The sequence below is a fragment of the Octodon degus genome, unplaced genomic scaffold (assembly GCF_000260255.1).
Source record: "Octodon degus isolate 3935 unplaced genomic scaffold, OctDeg1.0 scaffold00245, whole genome shotgun sequence".
NCBI classification, from domain to species: domain Eukaryota; kingdom Metazoa; phylum Chordata; class Mammalia; order Rodentia; family Octodontidae; genus Octodon; species Octodon degus.
This window is the reverse complement of record NW_004524821.1, coordinates 2,796,969-2,804,324: the sequence shown is the minus strand read 5'-3', so window position 1 is coordinate 2,804,324 and position 7,356 is coordinate 2,796,969.

Below are 7,356 nucleotides of genomic sequence, written 5' to 3'. Positions count from 1 at the left end.
TTTTTTTGCGTGTCTTACTATGTAATTCAAGCTGGCCTTGACCTTGTTTAGAGAAGTCAGGCTGCCTCGAACTCACAGTGATCCTCCTGCCTCAGCCTCCTGAGTACTGGGATTACAGGCATGTGCCACCACACCCAGCTCCCTAGTGATCATTTTTAGAACTTGTTTAGAGAAGTCAGGCTGCCTCGAACTCACAGTGATCCTCCTGCCTCAGCCTCCTGAGTTAATGGGATTACAGGCATGTGCCACCACACCCAGCTCCCTAGCGATCATTTTTTAAGATTTATATCATTTATATTGACAAAATTGACTTTAAGGCCAAAAGCATTAATAGAAACACTACCAAAGATTAAAGTCAATTCATAAGGAAAATATTTTTTTTTTTTTTTTTTTTTTTTTATTTAGGACAGGGTCTATAGAGTTTCACTGTGTATATCAGACTCATAGTTATTCTCCTGTTTTCAGCCTTCCAAGTGCTGGGATTACAGGCAAGCACCATCACACCCAGTCTCAATTGCCCTCAGTGTGCCCCAGGGCGGGGCCGGCACTGCAAAGGAAAATAATCTTTTTTAATCTCCTCCCCACCTCCGGTACTGGGAATTGAACTCAGGCCCTGTGCTTGCCAGGCAAGTGCTTATTCTACTGAGCTATCTTCCCGGCCCCTGAAAATAACATTTCTAAACAAGTATGTATGTATGCATTATTATTATTATTATTATTATTATTATTATTATTATTATTATTACTTGGTACCAGGAATTAAAGACTTACACTCTTGTGTATGTGTGGACAAGTTGTCCTAAAATATAAGCAGAAATATGAAGGATCAGAGTGGTCATCACAATTTTGGATGCCAGCTTTCTGCCTTCAAGTTTTCCAAACAGGCCTCTGGTAGCATGCAACAGACAGGTGATCTGCATCATGCCTGGTCTAATTCCTGACTCAAGGAAACTGTACAAGAAGAAATGATTATTTTTTTAACCAATAAACAATGGGCAACCTGGGCTGGGGATATAGCTCCATGGTAGAAGGGCCTGCCTGGCAAGCACAAGGTTCAGAGTTCAATTCCCACTACAAAAAAAAAAAAAAAAAAAGGCAACCTACAGTATAATCTATAAAGAGTGCCGTCATGCCAATGAATTCTTTGAGGCATTGTCTTAGTTACTTTTCACTTGTTGCTAGGACAAATACCCGACACTAAAAATTAAAGAAGGAAAGGTTTATTTAGCTCACAGTTTGTAGAGGCTTCAGTCCATGCTCCACTGGCTCCAAGGCAAAGGGGGGCAGTTCATGGTGGCAGAAAATAATGAAGATCAGAGAAGGAGCAGCAGCTGCGGCATCCATCTAGCCTCTCTCTCTTCCTTGTATGCTGATTGCGAAGACCTGTGTGCTGTTTGGAAGATCAAGGGCCTCCTAAGCACCACAGCTGCGAAGTGGTACATGGAAGGCCGAAGACCAGGATTTCTACAAAGAAGCAGAGCAGGTGGTAGTAGCCTTTCTTAACTGTTTTATATAGTCTTTTTGGGCTGAGTCACTCTGGGGCGGGCCCAATCGCACCCCAGGGCGGGCCCCCATGGCTGGAAACTGCCGGAATCAGCCAAGTTGACACAACATATCAACCTCTACAGGCATGTTAATTCTTTAAGGCTTTAGAAACAAGTTGGATATGATGGCACACACCTGTCATCCAAGTACTCAGGAGGCTGAAGCAGGAGGACTGGTGTGAATCTGAGGTCAGTCTAGTGTACAAAATGAGTTCACTACCATCCTAAACTACAGAGCAAGACTCTTGAAAGAAAAAAAGAAAGAAGGCAAGAAAGAAAGAAAGAAAGAAAGAAAGAAAGAAAGAAAGAAAGAAAGAAAGAAAGAAAAAAAGAAAGAAAGAAAGAAAGAAAGAAGAAAGAAAGAGAAAAGCAAGCAAGCTTGAGGGAAGAAAAAGATAAAGTTAAGAACAAATTACTGATTTTTTTTATGCCTCTCTATTAAAAAGAAAAGTGCAGGCTGGGTGTGATGGCACATTCTTGTAATTCCAGCACTCAGCAGTGAGGCAGGGGGGTTGCCTTGAGTTTGAGGACAGCCTGGGCTACATAGTGAGCTCAAGGCCAACTTGAACTACATACCAAGACCTGTTTTCAAAAAAAAAAAGTAAAGAAGGGAGGCATGTTACTTCTTAGTGAGTCATAGTGAGTACTTGGTGAATCTCTGGGTTTGTGGCATACATGCGTCCTACTTTGGTGCGTTGGCTCAACCAATTTTGGGTATCCTAAAAACTGCCTATTTTTGGTGGATACCAAAATGATGAAAGTCTCTTCTTGTTCAGAATATGGCCCACAGCCTTTAGGCTTCAGTAGATCAGTGGCAATTACACACTGCATGAAGATTCTAACAAACCCCAAGGAACGAATCATAAAAGGAAGATAGCTATGTTTTTTGAAGTGTTCCCTTCTTTTCCAAGTCACTATTCTCCATTGGCCTGGTGGAAATTAACCTCAGATTATGAGAAACTGCAGCCCAGCAACTAGAACTTTCCATTGTGAACTGCATGGTGGTCTGCCTGCTCCATGTCCTTGGGAGCCCACTGTATCCATGCTATAGAAGTATCACCCAAAGTTCTGTATGTTAAAGGATTGGTCCTCAGAATGACAGTGCTGGAGCTGGTGGGATTTTAATGTGGAGCATACTGGAAGGCTGTAGGGGATAGTGGAACCCGAGCCTCTTCCAACTAATCATGGACTGAGGTCCCAAAACTATTTTCTTTTAGGTAGCAATGACAACCTGACTGACACCAATGAAGTATCTTTAGATCATTTCTCTTGGGCTGACTGGAATCACCAGAGATATACCTCCAGTTTTGCTGCCCAGAGAGCATGGGATCTTATACCGGAGAGGAGCATTCAGGGAAGGCTGGGAATATCAAGTTCATCATGTAAATTTTCATTTATCTTAACCTCATCAGTCCTCTGTATTTAGCATAGTACCGTGTGCTCTGCCGTGTGTGTCTTTCTGTTCCAAGACCAACCTCCCAGACTATTCCTTCAGTCTCCTGCAGAGGTACAAGGAGGAGTCACTTCATTGCAGAATAGGTACCTCACTGTTGCTTCAACAGATTTACCACAAATTCAAAACATCACTTTCACTCCAGTTTTCAATGATACTGCGGGCAACCAGTCTCTTCACCTTTTGGGATTCTGTAAAGGATTTTGGGTTGCTTCAGAGCCTTTCCTACTGCTCATGTATAATACAGACTTTTCAAGACTTGGGTCTGTTACCACTTATCCAGCTGATTTCCAATTTCCAACATGTTGTATTTCTCCCATTCAAACCATCTTTGTGGACTTATGGCGGTGGGTAAAGACCCTGGACAATTGTTCCAGAGAAAACCCAAGAAGAGAAAGGACCTCTGTTTACCTTCATGTGGTAGTAAAGAATGTTCCTTGGAAGATAAAGGACTATAGCAAAGTTCAAATTCTTTATGTTGAGTAGGAAAAGGATCCGTAAACTGAATGAATTCACTAGAAGCAAAAGTTCAGACCTGGGAGTGATGATGACTCTGGAAAGATAATTTTTAACCATTAGGAGTTTTCCTTTTAGTTCTTTAATTGAAGTGTATCATACATACAGGAAAATATACACATTAATAATTGTTTATGCAGTTTTTTGTGCTAGGAGACATATAACTGGTACATTAAGCATAACATTTCAAGGATATTTTTCACTTGAGGGAGGGTAGTATAGGCTGGTCAGATATGTAAACTCATTTTATAAGGATTGTATGGCCTGCAGGTTCATAGTTCATTCATTTAGTGATTATTTGATTTAGGTTATCTCAGATCCTGAGATAAGGAACAGAATGTAAATAGCTTAGTGTGAGAAATGCAGGAAATGTCAATAGGGAAATGGGGGAAATAAGATAGAGAAACTAGAGAATCAGTAAACAGTGTACTATTGAATTAGCTAACTTATCCCCACTCTCCCCACCACAGATTGAACCTAGGGCTTTAACACTCAGCTATATTCTCAGCCCTTTATATTTTTAATTTTTCATTTTAAGACAGGTCTCATGGAATTACTAAATTGACAGGCTGGGCTTAAAATTTTAACCCTCCTGCCATAGGCTCCCAGAGGGCTACTTTCATAAGTACGAACTATCATTCCTGGATTTTTTTTTTTTAATGAGTGAGAACAGATTAAATATCTCTACCCTCTTAAATTACTGCACAATTCCAGTCTTCTCATTGAGGGAAAATATTTCAAATAAATGCTTTTATAAATTGACTCAATTGTCTCATTTAAAAGTTAATTTTCTTGTATGAAATATTTACTGTTTTTCATAACATGTAATGCTTTCCTGATTATAGCAGTCATGTTGTTCTTTTTAATACATTTACTTAAATGAGAAAAGGAGGCTGAGAACTTGAACTGATGCAGTCAACGCTGTCTGGCATAAGTCCTAGTTCAAGCTTAGTATTATGAGATAATACCTTGCTTTTAGATAATACTTATTTTAACTTGTGCATGTTAGCAACCTAATGTATTTCTTCACATGTATATTTGTGTGTGTGTGTGTGTGTGTGTGTGTGTGTGTGTGCGTGTGTCCATAAAGGACATTCCCTAATATGTATAAATGTCTGTATGTAATATATGTCTATGTGCATCATCGTTTCCTAACTTGTATATTTGTATGTATGTATGTATGTATATTAGTGGATTAATTTTGAAGCTGAGTCATACGATTTTGCCCTTTGTGAACGTCAAAACTGATCCAAGATTAGGAAACTCATAAAGCTCACTCTAATATATTTTTTTTTGTGATTTGATTTTCTCACTGTTAGTCTGTATATGTCCTCTTTCAAATTTACAAAAGGTCCTTGTTCTATTTTTACATTCAGCAATTTAATCCAACTAGAATTACTTCTGATATGTTTTGAAAAGGTGCTCATTTTCATTTTCTCTCAGGTCAATACTAAAATTCTGTGGTGTTTATTTATTACATAATTCATTAATTTCTTACTGAATTGGGCTATCATCTTTGTCAGCTAATAAATTGTCCCATATACCCAAGTCTACTTCTAGATTTCTTAGTCTGTTTAATTGGTTTGTCATTTCTCATGACAGTTTCATTAATTATTTAGCTATAATAACTTTGTAGTATGTTTTGATAACTGGTAAGGCAAATCTCCCATCACTGTTTTTCCCTTACTTTTCTTTTCTTGGATTTTTGTGTTCTGTGTTTGGGAGGAGGATCGCAAGGCTTAAGTGATCCTCCCACTTAAGCCTTCTGAGTTGCTATGGGCTGCTCACAGAAATATAAGCATGTACCACCATGCCAAGATTTATTCATGCAAACCAATTGTAAGATCTTTTTAAAATCTAGTTCCAAAATCAAAACAAATTTTCTTGGGGTTTGGCAGAAATTGCAAAAAAGTTTATGTTATCTGAAATGAGTGTAATATCAACCCATTCCCCAAAATAATGTCTAATTTATTCAAATTGATGTGAAGTAGTTACTTCATAATAAATACCTTAATTTTATTCTAGGTTCTCATGTTAGAATAAGATACTTATTTTTGTGTATTTATTATGCAGCAACTACCACACATAAATTCTCCTATTCTGATAATTTTATTTGATACTTGGTTTTCCTAGATATAGTGTCATGTCATCAGCAAAAATAAATAGCTTTATCTCTTCCAATATTTGTGCTGACAAATATGGTTTCCATATATATATATATATATATATATATATATATGTTTTATAATTTTGGCAAGATGGAGTCATTTAATGTTTTTTGTAACTCAATAATTATTTTAATGATTGTAGATATTCAGAAACATCACAATAATATTTGTTTTCAGTTTATAGTTTTTAGTACTTATGGGAGTGACTTGTATGAAATTGCTATCCAACTAGTAGGACTGCATTTATGCATCTTCCATTTTTAGGGTTTTTTTTTGTTGTTGTTTGTTTGTTTTCAATACCAGAGATTGAATTCAGGACCCTGTGCTTGCCAGGCAGGCACTTATTCTACTGAGCTATCTCCCTGCCCCTCATCTACCATTTTTAGTATTATTGATAACCTGGATGTATTTTCCCCCAAATCCCTTAATGTTCACCTTAATGATAGTAACTTTAATAAGACCAACCAAAATTGTATGGTGGTCATTTTGTTTGCCTTATGGCTTCAGAGATTTCAGTCCACAGCTGGCTGGCTCCAAGACAGAAGCATCATGGCAGAGGGAACAGGGGAAAGAAGCTGCTCACCTCGTGACAACCAGGAAGTGGAGCACAGCGGGAGAGTGCCAGGAGAGATACGCCCTCCAAAATCATGTGACATCCTAGTGGTCACCTCCTAACAGCTCATTTACCATGAACATCAGTAGGTTAATCCACGGATGATTGTAGCATTTCTATTGTCAAATCACTTCTCTGGGACTATTTCCAGTTAACTGGGAATGAGGCATTGATTTTTTTTTATGTATTTGGCAGGTGAAAGGTGGCTTTCAGATCATTTGTGTTATCTGGGCCTTCTTGAAAAGTCATACTCTCCTAATGAATCAAGGTAACTTTTTTCTAACACCATCTCCAACAAAGCAGACTTCTTTTGAGAGGTTCATGAATGTTCATATTCTTCCACACTCTTTTTAAGAAAAAATTCCTACTTTTTATTTTTTTGTTGAATAACTTTTTTTTGTTATTGTTTTTGGATAGTCCCATTATGTTGCCCAGGTTGGTTCTGAACTTGTGATCCTCCTTCTTCAGTTTCCTGTGTGTCTATGACTAAAGATGTGTGCCACCATTTCCAGCCTGTTTGTGTAAATTTTAATATTTCTGTTTCTTTTCGTGCATGAACTTTGGGCAGAGACTTCCCATTTTACCCTTCTAATTTGAAAGTCCTCTAATTTGGGACTTTTTCTTTGACCACCTAGTGGGCAGGTACTGTTCCCTATGGCATCTTCATTATTATTTTGTCTGGGGGTTTTCTTTTCATGCAGTTTGTTGGCTTTTTTTTTTTTTTTTTTTTTTTTTTTTTTTTGCATTTGTACTTTCTCAGCATGGTGGTGTTTGTGGAAGGATTAGCCTTCACACAATTTTACTTTTCTGCCTTTGACAAAAGTGTATGAGCTTCTCAGTTTTCCTTATTTTCTTCTTCCCATAGTAATCCAAGCATGATCTATAGTGTGTACGATATAATTCAATATACTCATTTTGTGATCTGCTAACAGCTGCAAAGCAACAATTTCAGCCTCCAGGAGGAAATGTCCTTTGTGTTGACTCCTTCTTTCTCATTGATGCCTATTAGTCTCACATTGTTCATCTTTGCATCATCTTGCAGGTGATGAATTATTCTTTCCT